Genomic DNA, 23083 nt, shown 5'->3' on the forward strand with positions numbered 1-23083 from the left:
TCTTTTTAAGAAGTCAGAAAGGCCAAACTTCAAAGGTAGAATGCAAATAAAACACAGGTGCCCTGCCACAACCACTGTATGGCAAGAGAAGCTGAGCACACCTCACTGCCAGACAGCTGGAGCAGTCCCAAACACGTTGCTGTTGTTCCCAGAAGTGCTCTCTCTGGAAAAGAATACCTCCAGGAACACATGCTAAAGGAGTGAAAATGCTAATTTGCTGGCACAATTTCCCTCAAGAAACTTCCTGACAGTGAGGGGAAAATAAATAAAGATCATGGAACGTCTGCGATCCATTTCATTCAAGCCCCATATATGTTGTTTTTTATTGTTATCTTCTTTTAATTTTTATTTCCTAGGCCAAAAGCCCCGTCCTAGCGCTCTCAGAGCCATCACTGATATAAGCCATCCTTCACACATGAAGCTGTTCCATGTAGCCATTACTTTCCTTGGTGTCTATATGAGAAGTTCTTAAAACGAATTGCAGCTGGCTGGCAGGATGTACATAGTTTTTTTTCCTCTTTCTTGCTCCCACTGAAATAGCCAAGCCTAATAAAAATCTAGTTTGATTTGCAAAATGTATATCCTTAGGCTGATCATATGATTCATAGTGCTTGCAAAACAGATTTATTTTTTATTTTTTATTTTTAAAGTAGTATTCTAGGAACCAGAATTATGAAAATAAAGAAGTTACGTAACATCGTCAGCCAGAATTAAACATCTTAGGTACACAATGTATCTGGGGAGAGCACAACAGCTCTTTAACTTGTCTGAAGCTTTCTGACAATAGTTTGAGTCAAGTTTGGCATTGCAGCAGTCATGGTGGTGTTGTGAGTGGGGGGTTTCTAGCAGCACTCATACAAAGAGGGTGGTCAGGGAAGAGCAGTGCTGTGGTTTGGGGAACAAACAACGCACTTTGGGCCTGATTGTGAGTCCTTGTTTGCTGAATCTGGGTCCAAAAGAGACTATTACAGGGAGGTTGGAAAACACTGACTTGTTATAGAAAGGCAGTTGCATCAGAAAAAGCCTTAAGTAAGTTATGCATCAGAATTACAGGTGCTCTTCGGGAAGAAAACGTTACATACTGCTCCTGCATTCCCAAAATTATCCAGTTTACTTTCACTGGTAAATTAATTCATCTGATCTGCTTTATAAAGACCAAAAGGATCAGGAAGGTGAAGGTTTTCACTTCAGGTACTATAGAGTCTTTCCAGAGTCAGTCCTACTGCAAAGTTAAATAACAAACCAAGCTGACAAAACTAATAAGTGGCTCTTTTGAGGTGAAAAATGGATTTCACAATTAAGAATCAATTTGATGCAATCCCACACTTCGACAAAGCAAAAATCCTTTATTTTCTAATAACTATTCATTGAGCATCTCCTGCATTGACCACACACTTAATGCTGTCCACTATGCTTAATCATTTATTCAAAGAAAATTTCTCTTGCTGACAAGGAATCAGTGTCTGTTTTAATGCCATGAGTCTTGTTTCTGGGGAGTTTGCTGCCTGGCTTTTGAACTGCTGATGAATTTGGTAGTTGCAAAGTCCCCGCTACTGAGCCTGGGATGCTCTGCTTTTTAACAGTTACCTGATATTAAGGTGTTGGTAGACACAGCCTTTTCAACTTCATTTAACAAAACAGAAATGTTTTATTTGAGGTACCACAGACAGAAAAATGAAGGAAAAGCATTTGCCTGTAGCATTAGCATCAGCTGCAGTCAATGGGGTTCTCCAGGATAGTGCAGATTTCACCATTAGCCATCTGCTTGTGATGCTGGTTGGTTTTTTGTTGCTGTTGGTGGCTTGTTTTTGTTTTGTTTTGTTTTAAAAAAGGGAAATGAAAAGCTTTCCCAGGCTATGTTGAGGCAGAGAAAGGAGAACTGCATGGTGTGAAGGGTGTATCTATGGGACTAAGGCTGAGCCAGCATGCTCAACTGCAGTGCCCCACTGAATCTAGGAGGATGGGCGATGGGGACGAAGCGGAGGACCATTAGGGCAGGGACCAGGCTTCTCATGGCTGTTCAGTCAGTGCCTCCTATTTTTGCAGAAACAATAAACACCATTTTGCCGAGCAGTTTGCTGACAACATAACACTAAGACATCACTCCCAGGATCACTATGTGCACAGCTGCAGAGCTGCTCCACACGAGCAGAGTGGTGAAGAAACCTCCCAGATGTATCACCAGGCATCACCACCATCCATAGAGCCAAGTCTGTCAGAATCAGCTTTATATAATGCTCCAGAATATCTGCTGTAGTAAATAAGTACCATTAATTCAATTACACTGTAGAACCATTTTGAAATTAGTGGGGTTATAATATAACTACAAAATCAGTTTTTGAATCTTGAGTGAAAAGTCTAGCCCAAAGCAACTTTTGAAATTTTTTTTTTTCTTTTTTATCATTATTAAGTCAATCCAACAGTTGAAAAAGCCCTTCAAACATACTTATGTAATCTTGTCTTTTGCGTTTGTCTGCAATGGAAAAGTTAACACTGAACATTGCCCTTGACTATGAACTGTGCTTTTGGGGAGAAAATTTGGTCCCTTCCATTTGAGAAATGAGATTTGTTAAGTGAGTAGGCCACAAGGCAGTAATAAGACTACTGGCAATTTGAAAGACAAAATTAAAAACAACGAAAAAAGCAAACAGCTGAGACACCGAGTCTAAAAATTATCTATGACATACATAAGAAAATGTTTTCACAAATTCTCCAAAGGATTTTTAATTATTACAGATTGTATTAATTAGTTAATTATGCAATAGATGGTTTTGGAACCATTCCCATCAACATTATGTATACTTAAAAAAAAAAAAAAAGGAAAGAACAAACTGTCCATCCCTGTAAACCTTCATTTCAGTCCAATGGTCAGAGGGGTTACCAGGGTGCATAGTTTTTGCCACAGTACACACCTTCTTGGAAGGAGAATAACAAATGTGCCAATGCTCCTTTAGCACAATTTTTTTGTAAAGCTACAAAAAATATCTTTATTTAAGCAATAATGAGCAATGTGCAGGGCATCTCCTGAGGATTAATGACTATCTGGGAGAGGTGATAGCTCAGAGGGTAGCTCAGGGCCATTAACTCCAACTCATCATTAAAGGATGCTTATAAGGGCTTTTATACCTTTTTAACACTACTCAGATAAGAAAAGCTTCCGGGCAGTTAAACATTCATCTACCTGTTTCAAGTAGCAATATATACCAATATATACTTTGGACCAGACTCCATGGATTGGGCACAGTAAAAGGAGCAGGGAATTTGACAACACTTTTTTTTTTTTTCCTTCAGTTACTGATTTCTAGTTTAGATTAAAGGAGAATTTAGAGCAGCCTTGAGACCACCCTTAGTAGCCATAGTTTACTGAGCTTCTGCAGCTTTTAACTAAACTGTTAAAAGTAAAAGTATATTCAGAAAGACCTCCTACTCCTCTCACCCTAGCAAAAGCCTTCCAGGTAAGTATTACTACCTGTATTAGGGAAGCAGAGGCTAAACCTGCCCATAAGTGGAAAGGAATGGAATGAATGTGCATCTCCATTGCTGTCTAATGTAGGTCTTCTTCCCTGGGGATGACCCCATACCCCAAACTTCATATAGAAATCCCATTTGGGAATGATGAAGGAGAAATGAAGGAGAAAAAAAAAAAAGAAAAGACTCAGTAAAAGCTTAATTTAATTCCTCTTCTTTATATCATTCCTCATCCAAACTCATTTTTCTAGACTGCACCACAGACCAGAAGGTTGGCTTTCTAGCAAGTAAGAGACCAGGAGGGGGGAAAAAAGTAAGAAAATAGGTAGCAAGAGATGAGAAAACCAAAGGGGGAAGAAAACCGAAGGGGGAAATCTGATATTTTACCAGTCTTTCACATCACATTCCCCACAAAGCACGTTTTCCAGGATAGTGAATCATCTTCAGGTTGGAAATGAGGAGACATTTCTTCTCAGAAAGAGCAGTCAGGGATTGGGATGGGTTGCCCAGGGAGGTGGTGGAGTCACCAGTGGTCCCTGGAGGTGTTCAAGGAAAGGTTGGACGTGGTGCTTAGGGACGTGGTTTAGTGGTGACACTGGAAGTAGGGGGATGGTTGGAGCAGATGACCTTGGAGGGCTTTTCCAACTTTAATGATTCTGTGATTCTGTTCTACGACCTGCAGCACCTACAGGTTGGAGGATACAAGATAACAGCAATACCTTTCAACGCTGCCTTGTCAAGCAGCTCAACTAGATGATCTCTAAAGGTCCCTTACAATAGAACTATTCCATTTTATAAAAACAGTTGACAATTGACTTTTGATTTTAATCAACAGCAATTAAGAGCAAGAGGAGACTTTGGCCGTGCCTTGGGGGCTGCAGGTCTGAGAGGGGCCTACAGGGTGCACAGCTCTGATGGTGGGAAGGCCACGGCCAGGAGGCCTGTAGAGGGCCTTGAGACCCTGCAGGAGGGTCAGATGGGTACTGAAACCTAATGTGAACTGAAAGCACTAATTGAGCCTGGAGAGGAGAGCTGGAAGGCTGTGTGTGACATTTCTGATGGGGGGAATAATAATAATAATAAAAAAAAAGACAAAATGAAGCTATCTTTGGAGCATTCTGTAATCTCAATTAAGGGGAAAAAATGAAAAAAAAAAAAAGAATCTGATGTTGAGGGAGGCCCATGAATTACACTAGCCTTGAATAGTCGTAGCAATCACCATAATATTCTTGTCCAACCCAGACATCAGGTTCATCTCTTCACCTCCTTGGTGCTTTCTAGAACTCAAGACAACTTTTGTCTCAGATCTTGATGAGTTGTCTTCAAACTCATCAGCATTATTTTCCCTGTACCACCCAAAAATGATAGCCCCCTCAGCTGAGAAACCACATTAACCTTGTGTACAATGGTATACTACACTGACCATAGTGGAACTTTTTTTTTTCTTTTGGCCAGGTCTTCAAATGCATCACATTTTTAAATAAATAGAAAATTACACCCTCAGCTTTCCAGCCAGTACTTTATAATTTCCCTCATTTTCTGATACATTCTTCATGAAAGGGGATTTTTTTTTTCTTTTGGCATATGGAAACATTTTTAATTGTTCCTCCAGTAGCCCACTAAATGATTTTGTTCTACTTCACCCGCATTGCTTCATTTCTTGTATCACTGCTTGTCCTTTGATTACAATTGCAAATGGAAAATGTTTGAAAGTTGGTTTTGTTCTAAGAGCAGCTAGGAGCGCACTGAATTAGTAGATTAGCCTATTTGGCAAGTGAGATCCAAGCTCAGAGGATACTGTAATAAATTTAAATGTTCACATACCAAGCTGCATGTCCATATTGCACAATCACCACCTATTACAGTGTCTAACTTAAAGATAGTTTGTGGCCCTTGCCCAAAATTTGCAACACCTAAATAAACAGGACTATTCCAGTTAATCAAAACATTTTTTCAGTCCAGCTCTCATGAAACAATTTGGCTGTTACCCTATTGCAGGAAGACGGGACACGTTTGAAAGTAAAGCAAGGAGAAGAGGTATGGAGATTTTGTCCACGTGTCATGCTTCAAAACTGGTTTTGAGCATCTTCAGAGCAGTTAGTTGCCTTTTCACTGTCCACAGCAGAGCTAACGCTGTGTTGAAGGCTTCCCTCCCTCCTCACTCTCCTTTTTCTTTCCACTACCTTGAGATTCAGATTAAGCAACAGTCCCAGAACAGGTTTATTTCCCTTCTGCTAGTAACAGATTCCCTAAAGCATTTTAACAGTCCACAGCATGCACGCATGGGTAACCCGAGCCAGACACCTGGTGACAGCTCGCTGGCACCAGCACGCTGAGGCACAGACCCATGGCCCACCTGGAGTGCTTGGTGGGTGCATAAGCTGCTGAACCACCCCATGTGTGCACCTGAGCAGGGTGTGAAATCCCAAAAAGTTAACTTTGTGCCTTCAAACAAATCCCGCTCCCAAGCTCTTATGGTGGGGAGCACACGACCCTGCTTGGAAGCAGGCACACAACCACTCAGAAGGGGGCAAACTGCTCACTACCATGTCATCTTCCCAACCAGATGGATCCAAGATCCACAAATCAAACATGAGCTTTACAAGGGCATTTGGCAGAGCTTGTGGCATGACACTTTTTTGCACATGACATCATTATTGCTCTCCACACAAGGCACCTGGAGCACTTTAGTGACAATAGTGCTCGCGTTACTTACCCCTCACATACTGTGCTCTAAGGAAAGAGGTGATGGTTTTTAACTCAGCAATAGCTGCTGCCTTACGCAGGAGTGACATGTGGTTGATTATGACCATAGTCCCAGGGTGGTGCTTTGGTACATCATGGGGGGTTTAGCTCTGCACAGCAACAAGTCCTGTTCTTTTCCTTCCATGGATCAAAAGTTTCTGGGCCCAAAAAGCTCCACAAAAACCTTCCATCATAAACAAAATGAAGGTGGGAAGAAACCAGCTGGTCATCAACAACTTGCTTCTCCACACAGAGTCAGTGGAACTAGTACCTGGCACTGCAGGGCTCCTCCCAGTGCCAAGCTCACTGTCTTGTTGCAGGAACACATCTGATACCTCTTACATTAAAGTAAAGCCATGGGTCCTGCTGAGTTCCTCCCATTCAGCATGGGATGGAACAGAAACCATGAAGAGGATCCTATATTCATGATCAACTGCAAAGATAGTATCAAAGGTAGGAGCATCATGCCCTAGATCACATTGTTCCAAACACAAATAGGACTGTCTTGCTACAGTGAAATTTTGAGCCAAATCAAATCTAACTACATGAGGTTGGAGAAACACCATTTCCACTTGAGCCTTAAATGAATATCTCCACTGAAAGATGGGTTAAAGTGGGAGGAAAAAAAAAAATCATCTTTCCAACCACTGCATGGTTCAGCATTACAGAATGGGTATAAGTTGATATAGAACTATCCAAGGCACACACAGCTTTCACTCTACATCAAGCTACAAAAAGATATTTAGTGTTTGGGGAAAATCAGTAGTGGGGTGCATAACTCATTATCAGGCAGCTTGACCCTGCTTAAATGCATATATGCTACTTAAAAGAAAAAAAAAGGAAAAAAAAAAGAGGATGCCCCTAACCCTCAAGAAACATTCCAAGCAGCCTTAAATAAGAAGCACAGAAGGTCTGTGTGTGCCTGCAGTATGTGTAGTGACTGCTGTGACTGCTAGCTATGAGCTCCAGAACTGACACCAGATCCAGGAGCTGCTTGACAATAAACGTGCAATAGTTGAGGATCAGCAGCAATAAAAAAAGAAGTGTTTCTACCTAGCAGCTGGAAGCATGTGCATTTTAGAAGAAAATTTGTATAAAAAAAAAATCAGTTTTTGTAACATTCACTTTTCTTTAATACCTTATTTATTTATTTTTTGTAATGAATAACAGGGGCTGTACATCCACCATTCACAAACCTTTAGAATCATAAAAAGGAAGAATAAAGTTAACCTATTATGGCTAATTAAAATTAGTTTGTTGAGAGTTTAATCAATTAACACAGTTTTCAAGGCAATATTGCTGCTATTCATGCTCAGTGGAAGCACTTTCAGGCAGCCCCTTTATTGCAACATCTATGTTCAGATGACCTTTACTTCATAAAGGACTGAGCTAAACATTTTATACACAGGGCAAAATCTGTTTATTGAAGGATGCCAGGGGACTGTCTTTAGGAATGCGATCTGGCCTCACTTGGGTAATTTACCAAAGACAGAAGAAAGTTGCAAACCTATTTGTAGCCTTCGTTTGAAAGGCATGCCATTTCTTTGTAATGCTCCCTCATCTCAAGAGCTGTGCTGCAGTCCTGCAAATAAGCCTCCTCCCAGACTGCTATAGCGATTGTCCTGGTAAGCCAAAAACGCAAAACACAGGACAAACAAACAAACAAACATCCTTCCACACAGCAGATGCTTTCCCAATTACTTAATTTGACTTTTGTGTAATTTAGACATGATTTCAGTGAATAATATTTTCCAGACTGAACTTACTTATGAAGCAGTTTGTGGTCAGACATCAATTACCCGCAGTAGGCAGCGTATTGTGAGGCATTACCTTCTCCATTCAAAGAGCAGCAGAGATAAGGGCATTAACACCGCTGCTGGGTCCCTAACTCAGAGGGTCGGTACATTTACCATGTCCCTCAGTGAGGATCCACCCTAGTGCTTGTGCAAGACCATATGTTGAAACGGCACCTGACACTTTACCCTGAGCTTCCGAAGCATTTGCTGACTCATTGTCCACGCGGAGGAAAAAAAAAAATATATATTTACAGCTAACAACTGTACCCTGCCTGGGTGAAGGATGCAAAAAAAAATTTCTGAGCTCATTGTGGAAATCCCAGGGTTTTGTTGTTGTTGGTTTTTTTTTTTTTTTAATTTCCAACTATATTTCCAGTCCAACTATTAACATGGCTTTTCTGCAGTGAATGGGATGATCAGTTTAACTCCAAAAGGAAGAAATATTTAAATACGAAGACACTGCTGCATGAGCTGGTCTCACTGTACTGCTAATGTTTGCTCTGTTCTCCACTCAGGCTTCTATGGGCATTTCGGCTCATTGCCTAGCACAATCTCCGAAGTCTAAACCAGGGCAAAGTTCTCCTATACATGATCAAGGAACAGCTCAGGCAGTGGGAAAGCAGCTTTGGCCATACCATGGTACAACCCTGACCTCAGAAGCAAACTAAGGTCAGTTTACTTCACTGTGCTCAAGCAACAGGCTTTTGAAGAAAAGCCTTTTGGCCTGGTAGGATGCATGCAGTTTGGCAGCAATCCCTGCACCCATTAGCAGATACCCTGGCAGGGTGCTGGGTGTCCGGCGACATCTTTTGGCAGAGCCATAAAATGAATCCGCTGCTGGGTGCTGAGATGCTCAGAAAACCCAGGGTGCATTTTCATGATCCCCCAGAGACATGCATTTCCCTAGAGTCAACACACAAGGTTGTATTTTCTTTTCTTGGCAATTATTTTTTTCTAAGCTAAGGTGCAGATGGAACCACAGCTAAATCAAAAATTTGTATGGAAGTCCTCGTTCCTAGTGCTTGTTGTCAAGTTACACATAGGTGAGAATCCTTGACTCCCTTTCAGAAAAATATGGTTTAGTTATATCTAACTCTTCATAATCTTCCTTGAACTAAACTATTACTGGTGTTAAAGCTCATTTTAAACTTTAAATAAATCCCCACAAAAAAAAAAAAAAAAAAAGAACAACAAATGAAACAAATGAAAAAGCCTTATCCAGTCTGTGGAGTTGTCCAAAATTAATATGTAAAAAGCTATCAAATGTAAAATGTTGCTGTACCACCATAAAGAATCTATCCAGGACACTGCTTTTACTGTCAATGTGTTCTGTTCTCCACCCCTCGCTCCTTTCCTTCACTTTGACTATAGTTTCTCCCCAACACTGCCCCCTCTTTTTTTTTTCCTGAAACTCCTGATAGATATTACAGAATTAAGCTCTCTTTTTCCTAGTTAGTCATGATTGCTTTGTGAAAGTTCGTGAAGACAGACCACCACATCGATAACTTCTAAAGGTAGAAGTACCTACTGAAATGCAAATATCCTCTAAGTCATATTGGATGTGTTTTGCCAGCTCTTCTAAATGAAACTTTTTCATAACTTACTGACTAATATGTATACCCTTCCAGGAATGCAAAGTTATATGAAAAGCAATTAAAAGGGTGCACACATGAAAAAAAACTCTCAAAATAGAGTGAGATTTCCCATGAACACAAAAATCACTGTAAAAATCTTTTTGTTTTTGTTGTTTTGTTTGCTTTTAAAAGCTTCACAACGAATAATTACTCATCAGTTTCTTTAAGTTTGGTTGCAATTCAAGCCTTTAAACTTGTATGGGTATTTGTCTATTATGACAAATGTACCAATTCTTCAAGAGTCATAAAAATGAAATGACACGCAATATCTTGGAAAATAGTTGTGGGTTTTGTTTGCTTGCTTTAAATGCAGCTGTAGTAATTCTTAGAAAGTAAACCAAACTCATTCTCAGCTAAATGTTGCCAAGCCCAACTGTATCACTCTCTCATCCAAGCTACTCATTCACCTTCCTTTCCACTGCTTTTGTAGAGAGAGAAGTTGAGTGTTATTCAGAAACACATTCAGAAAGGCAAGATCTGGAAATAGAAAAAACAGCTTTCATTTATCATACTTACTAGCATCAGATTAGAGAGATTCCCAGAATCCCAATTGTGAGATAAAATCATTGTGTTTCAAGTCCTATCTGGCTTTTGAAATTACAGATTGGTGGAAAAGGACAAACGCATGCCTGCAGCTTTTCCATAAGCTATGAGATGGCTCATTTCAGGAGACTAAGGAAGTAACATTTCTAAGAAATGACCCAAGACAAGTTCTATCTACACAGACACACATATACATGCATAGTTTATATCAAAAGTATCATGAGTTACTTCGGTGATCTTGGACCAGCAACGCATAAATAAAGTTTAAACATTTAAAAGTCAGTTTTTTTCCTCAGTCATTCCCATTTATGCTATAATACGAAGGAATTTGGAGTAGAGGGGATTGTTGTTACAACTCCAGTTACCTTCATTCCAAAGACATTTTAAAGCCAAAAAAAAAAGCTTTTTTTTTTTTTTGTTTGTTTGTTTTGGTTTTGTTTACCAGGTTCTAAAGTTGTTCCCTGTCCTTGAGCAGGTCCTTATGCTCCTGGTCCCAGGGAAGTTGATTCTTATTGCCACCAAGGAGCAAAGATTTAATCAAAGATGCTTGAGATTGAGATGTGCAGGCTGAAACTCAGCTCCAGATGATGGGCTGATGTTTCGATGTCTGTCTGCACTATGTACATACACATCCACCATGGTCAAAAGAGAGCAAGTCAGTGGCATGCATGTAATGCAGAAAGCAATTGAAATGGTCAAATGAAGGTATCTGACTTAAATCAATCTGAAGTACTTTCTTGGCTCCACTGATTATATGGACTAGGTCTCACTGCCACAGGAGGATCCTCCACACCAAGATCATATGAGGCAACCAGAATTTAGCTACACCAGACTGGAGAAGAGACCAGCTACTAGTTTGTTCTCAGTTGGAGCTGAGAAAACAGAATAAGTTCTAGATTTTTTTTTTCCAGTTCTTTAACATACCTAAACCATTTCAGATAGGGTTTACTTACATTTATCCACAGAATTGATGAGGAACAGCTCAGGTACCCAAAAACTACAAATTGAGTTCTTCTACCTCTGCTCTCCTCCTTCAGCATCAGTTTTAGTATGATAAAGTGAATAGTAAAACAAAGGCCTAATTTTTAAGAGTGTTAAAGAGACCTCATTGACATTTAAGAATATTTCAGTTATTGCTTTAACATCTAAATAAGCAGCAAGATTTGCAGACATGCTCAGAGTACAAGGAGCAGCAGAAGGCTGAGAACATTTGGAAAGCTATCCCCAAATTTCATAAAAATTGGCAAGACTAATTATACGCAACTTCACTCACTAAGCTTGATGCTTAAACTTGTGGCACACTAATTGCTATCGGGAATGAGCAAGGACTAGGAATTTTCCAAGCACTTCAAAAAAAAATATTAACCGGTTATCTAAAATTCATTCACTGATTTGAGCTCCAAAGCTACTTTCCAACCCATGCAGTTAGGAGTCTTTTTTTTTTCTTAATGGTTGTTACAGATGTTTCCACCATGGTGTTTGAGATGTGTCCCTTCACTGATCAAATGGTTCATGTGAAAGCTACTGCTCTGCTTCAACATGACCCAGTCCAAAGTGTGACTGAAGGCTGCCATAAAGAGACACTTGAGTCCAAAATGGATATCAGCAAGCAGTTGAGGAACGCATCTACTTATAAAAATCAATGAGGCTTCAATGCCATGGATAATTCCATGATTTTGAGATTTGTAAATATTATCTGAAGAATCCACCATTAGATACTTGCTACCGTTATACTAAGGTCTTATCTTTCTACACACATATTTCCATAATCACGGTAATGTACTGAACTTTTGTCAGATATATACTGAGAAGCTGACTCCTGCAATTTTCCTTGCCTATTTCTGTTTCATCTTTATTTTTGTTCATCAGCCTGTTACTTTAATCCAATTCATGAAGAAATCAGCCCCATAGTGCTCAAACTTATTACTCAGATTCGTTGCATACCTAAAAACGTACACCCTTCTGTAACTGGAGAGCAGATGAATGAACTAACTGAGAAGACCAACAACTCAAGGATGAAATAAATGGCAACACACTCACAGTTCACTACATCAGTCTGACCTGAATATCCTGTGAGAGAATCGTTTTTGTTAAGAACAACTCCAGCACGTTTGGGAAACAGTGCATTGTCAATATAATCTTTACAATTACAGTCATACGATCAGTACATCTGGAAAATAACAGTCAAGTGATTAGTCTGAACTTCATCTGGACCAGGCAATTTTTACACAGCTCTGTCAAATGTCAGACCTCCTTCTCGCTCACCAATTTCAGAAATGTTGCACCGTGATTTCAAGCAGTGAATCATCCTTCCCTGTGCCAACCATCTGTTTTGTCTGCCCCCTCAGTGTCTGAAATTAGATGACGGAGGGCAGGGCAGGCTTTCTAGAGTGGCCATTAATGTTAGTGGAGGAGGGGCTCTGGCGACAGATTTTCCATCTGAAATCATGGACTGTTAGAACTGGCAAGGACTAGAGAGGAGTGAGTAGAAAAATAATGAAAGGAAGAAGAATTAATAAAGAAATAGGGAGGAAAAAATATTCTAGAAGCGTGAAATGGACTAGGAAAAGGAAAAAAGTAAGAATGTGATCATATAAAGGTATAAGAGATTTGAAATATTAGAAAGAGGGAAGAAAAAAAGACAAAAAATCTCCTGAGAAATTTGGAAATTTGTAAGTGCAGAGCAGTGATTTACCACTCAAAATAAATAAATAAATAAATCCTACAGTCACCACTGAAAATTTCAGTAATCCTTGTACATATTAAAGGAGGATCAAAGGAAAAAGTTATGAGCAGTATAGAAGGAATAAGATGACTTCCATGAGCCATGCTTGAACTCCAGGACTGGCTACTTCCAAAGAGAACCTGCAGAAGATCAGGGATTAATAGGAAGAGTACTAGACCCTTGGAAAATCATGAATATGCAGATGCAGAAGGGGTTAGTTGGTCAGCAGCAACTGTGATGGATTTTATTATTTTATTTAAAAGAAGTCCTGATCCTAAAGCAGTTAGGTAGAAGAGGCCATTTATTTAAGGCCAAAATTCTACCTTCACATGAAATGTGCTGTGGAAATATTACAGCTACTTAGGAATCAAGCCTCGGGAAGCTATGTAGGATTCACAAATATTTCTGATTGATAAGTAATGCAGAAGCAACAGAGAAAGGTGTGCTACCTTTCACATAATACAAGACTTTTAGACACTTTGTTTCACTGGCCATGGCCTACAAATTAATTTCTTACTCCAGCGCATTTCTGAGAACACTTAGAGTAACAGATTTAGGCTCTTTTTTTAAATAATAATAATAATAAAATCTTTTCCCCAGATCCAGGAACATCTGCATGGGAAAAGTATAGGACAGCTGAGTTGTCCCATTGTCCTTCCTACAACACAACCTTAAATTTAGAAAAAAGTTATATTGTAAAAAAATAAAAGTTGCAAACAAAAAGAAAAAACTCACAAACCAAACGTATGAAATTAATCTTTGCTTTTTTCCTTTATTAAAAAAAAAAAAAAACTGATCAAATGTTGTCATACATCCCTCCAAGTGTATTGTAATATTTAACAGAACAAGGAGGAATTAAGTGTGCCAACTATCTCTGGTCTATCTTTCATCACTGCCAGCATAGATCATCCCTTAGCATAAAGGAAGTGCTATGAATTGCATGTGAATGAACAGTTAGACCTGTCAACTAGTACTCTGCTGTATGCAACTAGCATACTTCAGTAAAGGAATTTTTTTAAAAAAAAAAAAAACTGCTGGAGAAGCTTTTTTAAAAATATATATATTTATGAAAAAAACAGTATGAATCAATTAAAAAAGTAAAATGTTTTCTCAGAGTATTTGAAGTAGGACACTATCCAGTAATAACTAGTTTTAGACCTAAATTACACTAACTTCTTGATCTGTGGTGAGACAGATTTGTTATTCATATGATATATAATTGAAATGCTTATCACTGTTATAAGGAAGCAGACGTTGGGTTTTATTGCTTGGTTTGCCCAGAAGTATGATTTATCTCAATCTGGTCAAACACAAGCTTGTCTTTGTCAGAAATCTAAGGGTCTACTACTGAATGCAGGTCAGTGACCTTTCTTTAATATTGCTGCTACTGAACAAGGTATAGGTTTATACACTAATAACATCTTCAAAAGACTTGTTAATAGGTGGATCTTCTCAGAAAATAAAAAATCTGATTTATACAATATTCATATATAATTGGCCTTTTTTTGAGAAATCTTGTATTATGCATATTTCTGCTACTTTTTTAGTTTTAGTACTGTGTGCATACTTAAGAAAATTTGAAATAAAATTAACTCAATTTATCTGGGATAAGTGGGAGAGTGAATCAATTTTAAAAAATTTTAGGAGGGGTAGATAGATGTTAAATGTTATAGAAATAGTTTAAAGTCATATAACCTTTTATTTGTTATTCAGTCTCGGAGTGTAAATATAATGTGCTTGCAGGAAGATTATTTGCTCCCAAGAGTAAACTGATGAACAAATTCAGTCTTGGAAAAAACAAGGTATTTTATTGTACACAACAGATAGAAGTTAAAGGCTTTCAAACAGTAATGGACCAAATTTTTAAGCCATCATCAAGTTGTGCTCTGATTTTGCATCCGCGATTTTGCACCTGCAGTCAAGCACAAAATTGTGGGCACAGTCAATTGTAAGAGCATCTAGCTGTTTGATTGTACCAGCAAATTAAATACAAACTGTTGATGCCTGGCTGCTATCTGCTGCACCCATCGTGAAATTCAAAGACAAAATTAGATTGCTTTTAAAATAAAATAGTGTGCATATCTGAACAAAGTTACTAGTATACTTCCTGCATTTAATGACACATTCACGTTAGATTGGCTGAAAATGGAAAACAGCTTCCTTTGAGAACTCAACCTGCACTAAGATCTTCCAAAAAAAAAAAAAAAGCCTACTTTTGATTTGCAGTTATAATGCATGGTTTCTTCTGCATAAAATTCAGACACCTAAGTGACACTGAAAACTCATCTATGTTCTCATCACACCGTCCTTTCTGCCCTCGGGGTTTTCAGTAAAGGTAAAAACTGAATTTCTCCTTGGAGAGGTATTTACCTGCCCTTCAAGAGCAGCAATACAGTAAAAGTTTTAGTTACCTTTTCAAAACTGACCTTTTCAAAGTCTGACCACTGCTACGGCCGGTGCATTTGGGTTTCTGCATATCCAGTGCCAGTGGTTACCTTTCTTATAATTCCTCCAAAGATGCACTGTACTGTCCACAAACAGAATGAAGCTTGCCCATTAGTTCGGCTTGATGTTTTGATGTAGAGCCACCTCTGTCTCTGTTTTTAGTTTATGACTGCTTTTGGGGGAAGCCATTATTACTCACAGCAGTAGGTTTAAAAGAAAAAAGTATTACTTTCATAATTAATGTTGACTTTCTTGCTTTTACACAGAAGCACAAGTCTCATTTCCTGGTGTCCCCACGCAAATATTCTTAGCAGTCACAAGCAGCAGTGGGATGCCATCAATAGGAGAGCAGACCTGACTGAGACCTCTCTGCTATCCCATCTGCTGGTCATTTGCAGTGGTTTGTAAGTCTTGACAAATGACAAAATGGCATTGACCATTTGCTCAGTGTCTCCTCCCTTCCACGGATACTGCTACAGTTCTGTTGGGCTAAACCACAGCCCTGCTTGTTACACAAAGAAAAGAAAAAAAAAAAAGGATTTCATTTCGTTAGAGTAGTGAAAAGAAAAAAGGAAAGGTGAAAGATGATTTGGATCAGTAGGACGGTCAGGAGATTACAGTGTTATGTGAGGAAACTTCTTAGAAGTAAGCAATCAGTGATATCTAAAATGTCATTAAGGTGTTCTACAGACTAACATACAACCAGAGTTCACCCAACTCTCATCTGGGCTTTAGCTGAGTATTGTGCATCATTTGATTCATATGAATAAGAAAATGAGTTTCTCTTTCCACTTGGAAAGAGCAAAGATTGTAATCTTTGTTTTTTTGTAATCTTATTTTTTGTGTGCACGTGATTAAGACAGAGGAGTTTGCTCTAGTCCTTACATTTACCAGAAGTCTTAGCTAGATGAGAAAAATGTGAAATGCTTGCAAAGATTTAGAATTAGTCCAGTAAAACAGTGAATTACCTTAAAAAAGTTTTGCTCTTCTATAGGTTTAAAAAAAAAAAAAAAAAAAAAAAAAAAAAAAACACGAAATTCTTTCCCTTTCCTTTCTTGTCCCCTTTGCATTCTCTGGTGGGTGAAACTACCCATGTTTGTAGTTAGGCAGCTGGCTCAAAATCACTGATAAAAGCAAATGTTGTAAGTACAAAGCACTGAAAAGCCTAAGTCTTCCTTTAATGCTTTACTAGCACTTCGCTAATAGGCCCATGGGGTGCAGTCAGTCAATAATAACCCAATAAAATCAATAACGATAAACAAGAGTCAGTGTTCTAATAAAAATAGAATTTTTAAAATCCAAACCAGCTGTTTCAGTGTTATGTACAAACACAGGCCTGGTGCTGAGGTTCACTCCACTTCCAAGAGCCAGCTGCCAGTCCCACATGCGGCTTTCATGGAGGAGAAGGCTAAAGCAGTGGTCAGCACCGTCACTGTTTATTGCCAAGGTGAACATACAAGTTTATTGCTTGCTTTCTCCTGTGATTTTATTGATGCTGTTGAATTTTGGTTTGTTTTCTTTTTATATATTTGTTTCAGATGTTTCATTTGACACAAACTGGGAAGATTTTTCTTCTACTATCTTCCGAACAGAAGAGCAGCGCATAAAATCAGCTTTGAAACGCAAATACAGGCATGGACGTCACAGCTAAGTCATATAAATTAATCTGAACTCCCTAAAAAATAGAAAAAGTATTTCTTTCTAATCTTGTTTATGAGTTATGGCTATGCCATATGAAGGTTTGAGACCAAGAGTTCCTGCCACATATATATATACATATTTTATAGGAAAAACAACTCTGTACAATTTTTATAAAGCTATTCAAATGTTAGGAAGATTAATTAAACTTCCTAGATTTAGAACCAACTTTATTTATAGTTCCTTTGATATATATAATTATGTTCTATTTTACAAATGACAGTTGAAAAACAGGGTTGTGGAAAGACTCATCCAGTCCCTAAATTTGACCCAAATGTTTTCAGTACTTTCATCTTCCCACTGCCAGGACCTCTGTTTCCAAAAAGAAATATGAGGTATTTGAGAGTAAAAGTGGTTCAGCCTGGTACAGATACTTCAGATTAGGAACAACCTATTGCTAGATAACTATAACCTGGAGATGTAGGACACTGGAGAACAGGAGATGGAAAAAAAAAAAAAAAGAAAATTCTCTCATGGACTCAGAGCAAGTGTTTGAATACATTGGCACCACTAGGAGAACAAGGAAGTGAAAGACAGAGGAGGTGTATGAACAAAGGTAAAAAATATAGAATGTAAATATATATAAAATAAAAAAATGCAAGCAACCCCTTTAATCTGTATAGTTGTAAGATAACTTCGGCATCTGAGTTCTGATGAGCAGTCTGGTAAATGCTCAATTAGACTTTAGGACCCCTGTGTAACAGTGCCTGGTCAACCAGAAAGCATATGCAGATCTGATTGCCACTTACCCCACCCCCCCCCTTTATTTTTGTTTTTATTTTTTATTTTTAACCTGAAAGCAATTAGGGATGCTTTTAGCTCAAGAGTACAATTGCACAGGTAAAAAAGGAAATCACACAGGCTACAGCTAGTGAAAAAAGTCTGTCCAAAGATTATTTTCAACTACTACACCATAGCTGGATGTCCTGTCATAGATAAGTGGCAAGCAAAACAAATTTGGCTCTCATTTGCACTCAAAAACCACCTCTAATGGTAGAAATAATGTTTCCTATCATTTTCCTATCTACCCTTAAACATTCTTTTCCTCTATGTAATCAAATTTATCTTCTAACATGCAGCTTCTTCTGAATGCTCTCTGACAAACCCCATCACAAAGTGCTATGTTATGCTCCAAACATATTTAGAGTAATGGTTTACTCATTTTCTGCATGAAAAGATGGGCACAGTACTTTGCAGAAACCATCAAACCTCTTATTTTGTGTGCTTTTTTTCTACAGTGCTCCTTTTGCCAACATCATTAATTGCACATAACTCTACTGCATGTACTAAGAAACGCAGACCTGGCCAAAAGCAGTTCCTGGCACTATTGCCATTCCGATATATGCATTTCAGCTTAACAATATTATCAACACATGGTTTTGAATCTTACTCAGAAAAAGTTCTACCATCTCTGTTACAAAGGAAGAAGTGAAAAACTCAAAGTCTCATTCTAAGAGAGCAGAGAACATGCTATTAGCAACTATCAGGGGTTCAAAGTTTATCCTTTTCTCTGGGGTTAGAGTCATACAAGGTTTCTAATATCCTTCAAGACAACGCTTATTTTACCACAGAGACAGAAGACCGTGCTGTGTACATTTTTATGTGCAAGAGGTGTGGGTGTCCAATCAGAAATACATAGTACCGCGCTCATGAAATGAATTACACCAATGTCTGTTATAAATCTTTAGCATAGCTCATGAGATCAATTAAGATGTTCAAGCGGCTACAAAAAGGATGATTGAGGCAAATGGTAACATCAGGATGACCATATGGTAAGGGAACGCTAGAGCTGTGTGGACATAAAACGCACGCCATCGGAGTGCCACCAGCACCCGCACACAAAACAGTGAGCGGGGAAACGGCAAGACACCGAGAAAAATACCAGAAGAAAAAACAGAACAGCATGGGAACTGATGCACATGCAAGATCTCATAACACAGGATTAATAAAAAAGGGCAAGGTGCCTTGTTCCGATGAGTCGCAGGTGTAAAGTTTTAGTGCACCACAGAGCTGATGTTCCCAACGCCTAGCAGCACCAGCGGAGAGAGAGAGCATGGCCCAGCCCCAGCACACCCCATGGAAAAAGTAGCTGAATGTTTAAAATAATTATATTAAATATAAGACAATCAGCTGTAAACAGCAGTGATTTTATCTTTCTCCTGACCTGCAGGGATGGAACAAATTAATTGACTGGCCCTTTTTTAAGATCTCAGACAGTTTCTTTCAAGATTGCCCATTGGGCTGTGTTACTGCAAGCCATCATCTCTGCAGGAGACAATGGCCTATGGACAACTTACTTCACATGCAGTTGCGTTATTATAAGGTGATAACAGCACCATTAAGTCATATCACTGCTGTACTAAGGTTAAAGACTTTCATTTCCTAAGGTTGTTCAAACTGCTGAACTGCAATAGACAATTTAGCTTAACCTTTCACAGCAGTCCTAAATCCATACTTACTAATGAAGGCAGCAGCGCATGTGGGGAAACCATGCTCCCAACACCTGATTAAGAACAGGGGAAACTCAGTATCTAAGTGCTGAATCCATCTTTTTGAGGGTCCTATTCTTTCCCTGAGCAAAAGATAAAAGTAAATAGTTAGTAAATAGAATACTAGACCCCCTAGTTTAAGGGTATATAAAATAATGGAAATAAAAAAATAAATGAATTTCTGATCATTCATGTAATTTCCCTCCCATAGGCATTAAAACTTTTTCAGGATAATTTTTTATCACAGCATTTTATAATTTTTGCCCTTTTTAATGTCAGAAAAATAAAAGATATTAAAACAGATTAAACACTTTCCTTATTAATTGTCCTTAGGTGACTAAAAATAGTTTTTATTTTTATTGTGTTTATTTTTCAAGCATCCATTTTTAGATCTAGTTCTTTCCTCTTACTGAGCCAATACTGCACATGAAAAATGTGAAAATAAACACTTTACACTTAAAGAAATATTGATAGAAGAATTAACATATTTACAAGAGAAAGTTGTCATCCACTCAATACTTAAAGAAAAACTGAATAAATAGTTTTGCTTCAATTCTGGCTTACACAGTGACTACAGTCAAAACTGGTGAAAGATGAGGCTGTCAAGGTGGAGGGGAGCATTAAGAGATTTTTAAAATCTACTACAATATATACAGAAAAAAAAAGTCTAGAAATATTGTCACCAAAAAGAAGTTAAAGTTACTTTCTATGCCTGTCCTTTTCTAGCAAGAAATAGATGGACGGGTTTTATGTGGATTTGAGTCTGAGATTTCCATGAGGACCTTTTAGACATTCAGCAAAGCAAAAACAACCAAAAAAAGCTAATTCACATTTTATATTTTAGGATATAGCAGAAAAATAAACGTTGCATTACTGATTTCATGAAAATCTTGTCACAACTTAGAGGGGTAGACACGGATAGCAACTGAATATGCTAGAATCAGAGATCAGATACCTCAGTGCTCAGAGCCTAAAACTCAAATCTGCCCATTCTCTCATGAAGAAAACCCTATTAGGTGATCTGATCTAACAGATTTGGCCCTCTTAACATGAGTTATTTTTGCTGCCCCTGTGACCAACCTGACTAGATAGTCCTGATGGCAGCGTTGCTGCTCTCAACAACAGAGAAAAAGCTGAATTTCTGCCTCTAGCAGAGAGAGAAGCAAATAAGTGGGGGAAATAGCATCTCTTGAGTGATCGCCAAGAATTCCCACAAAAAATAAACACAGTCTGGTGGTTATGTTCTTAACAGCTGTGTTAATGGGGTTAAAGAAACCTTAAAGAAACTGTCTTTTTTAAATGAGCTCTGTTCTTAAAAACCTGATACAGTACAAGTTTTGCTTTTAAATGCAGCTGCAACTCAAAGTGCCACTCCAGCAACGATAGTGACTTGAGGGGACATGGAGGGGCCTCGTGTCTTGGTAGAGTTGTGGTCAGGGCGCTGATGGCCAGTGCTGTGAAAGACTTCAGTGTCTTAAAAAGAGAGCAAGCAAAGATCTGCACATGCATATAGCAGCGTTGTGCGGCACCTCATCATGCTTCCTTTTCTCAGTAGCTCTCAGCTTCAAGCATATTAATATTAAATTATATTCCTCTTAGGCATAACTAAAAGTTCCTTCTATTAGAAACTCAGAACAACACAAAAACAGAGCAAAGAGGATGTTTGCACTTAGATTTTGTTTCTCTTGTAGCGAGAGCTCACAGGATAAAGTTTAGGATAAAGAGTTATCACTTCTGATCGTGTCCTTGGTCCTCTCTGAAAACAGAGTATGGTCCCAGTCCTTAGCTTATATGATAATGTAACAACTCTTCTGGAAATACTGTGTGGCAGAGACGTACGAGGTAAGGCACTGAGACAAGCAAAAAACAGCACCAGGAATCACAACATGTACTTACTTCCCCACAATTAAAACATTGCCTTCTTCTTTTTCAACTTTTTTATTGCTATTTCAGTAGCACTTGTGGTATAAACGTGGTCTACAACATGATAGCATGTTATCATCACATACAAAACGTTTCCGAAGAGAAGGAAAGGCAGCATTTACTGAGCAGAACAGGCTCCTCAGCAGTGTTAGCCACATCCCAGAGCCTCATAGGGCCCTCACCTTCACCACCCGATTTTGGGCCTCGGGAGAGCCACAGGCGTGTTTTCTTCCTGTGGCCCTCGCCAGCTCCCACCAGTCCAGCTGCTCAGTCCAGTCCCTCCTTTGTGAAGAGCAGCTGCCTTCAGGTTCCTGCCCTGGTAGCACATAGCCAGATACAATAACCACCACTCAAGACATACATTTTCAAATCAGGGGCACCACCACAGCCTTTCCCCCAGAAAAGGCCGGGGTCCAATCTTTGGTGATTGGATCACCAATCTCCCCAAAAGGGTAGGTTCACGGTTTCCCACGTGCAGCCACCCCCAGAACACCCAACTCCACCTGGCACACAGCATGAAGACAAAGAACCACTGCAGAATAAGCATCGCCAGCTGCTGGGTAATTCCAATGCAAGATCTTTTCTTTTTTAAGCAGAAACTAAATAGCAGAACCATCATAGGGACAATCCTACTGCAACCTGTGGATGTATTTTGGCAGTATAAAGATAGAATATCTCCTTCCCAGGTGCATCACAGAGACGTTAAAGGAGAGGTTTAAACCTCCTTTAGACACATCCCTCGACTTCTACTCCATGCACATTACAGGCCCTCAGGGATATATTGTTGTAACTGTGCCTGATCCTACCTTTGAGCACACTTCTTGTGGCCCTGAAGCTGCCTGAAAACAGCTTCTTGTAACCATTTAGAGGTGACTGCCATTGCCATACTCTGCTAGGAAAAAATAAAAAAATAAAAAATTGCAATATATTTTGTGACCTTGTCTTTAAATACATGTAAATACAATTATATTCTAAAAAATAATAAAAAAATGCTTTGGCTTTACAGTTTCAAAGTGGTCTTTCCACTTTAAGTAGCTTTTCATATTGGATGTTATCTTCCAGTTTGAACATAAAATTCAACACCAAAATGTTTTTTCCTCCTCTAAAGTTGGTTGAAAATTGCTAATCAAAGTGAGTATTAAACCTTTCACAGGGAAAGGATTTGGAACCATTTATGAACTTAAGCATCCATCTGTAGGAACAGGTATGTCAAAGTCTCCTCTTGCCCCCAGACTTTAGCCCTGATAGCCCATCACTGCCCTGCTATCCTGCAGGCACAGACATGGACTGTACACATGGTATGGGAGAAGCCTGAGGAAGAAAATGAGGAGGATTCAAGGTCAGTAAGTGCTATACTAAATCCTCCAGGATTTGAATATAGGTTTACTATTTCACCTTTGCTATCCACATGCAGAGTAAAATTGATGTGAAGAGTACAAGTGAATGGGAGACCATATCAACAGACAGGGCAGGAGACAGTTTAGACCAAGACAGAAGGCAGACTTGAGCGTTCAAAGAGCTGTACTTTGGCCCCTTCTTCTCATACCAGATGGATTTTCTGGCTGAGACTTATCTGCAGTTTTCCTCATAGCTACTTTACAAAGGGAACAGAGCAAA

This window comes from Oxyura jamaicensis, chromosome 7 (genome assembly GCF_011077185.1).
Source record: "Oxyura jamaicensis isolate SHBP4307 breed ruddy duck chromosome 7, BPBGC_Ojam_1.0, whole genome shotgun sequence".
Lineage (NCBI taxonomy): Eukaryota > Metazoa > Chordata > Aves > Anseriformes > Anatidae > Oxyura > Oxyura jamaicensis.